Genomic DNA, 251 nt, shown 5'->3' on the forward strand with positions numbered 1-251 from the left:
AAAAAAACAAAAAAAAAACCCACAAAAAAAAAACCCCGCGAGTCTTTTCCGTCCTCCGCAACTGGCGACACGCTCCGCTCGCCAGCCCCCATTCATAAAAGGCAGCCACGCCTGCGCACTAGCGCCCCGGTGCCCACCCATTCATACAGCCGGGGAGGCCGCGCATGCGCAGGAGGAGGCGCTGCCCTCCCATTCATAAAATAGCCATTTTCCCAGGCAGCGGCGGGCGGCCCCGCCAGCGCCGCGGCCCC

This window comes from Buceros rhinoceros, unplaced genomic scaffold (assembly GCF_000710305.1).
Source record: "Buceros rhinoceros silvestris isolate BGI_N320 unplaced genomic scaffold, ASM71030v1 scaffold22977, whole genome shotgun sequence".
In the NCBI taxonomy this organism is placed as follows: Eukaryota; Metazoa; Chordata; class Aves; order Bucerotiformes; family Bucerotidae; genus Buceros; species Buceros rhinoceros.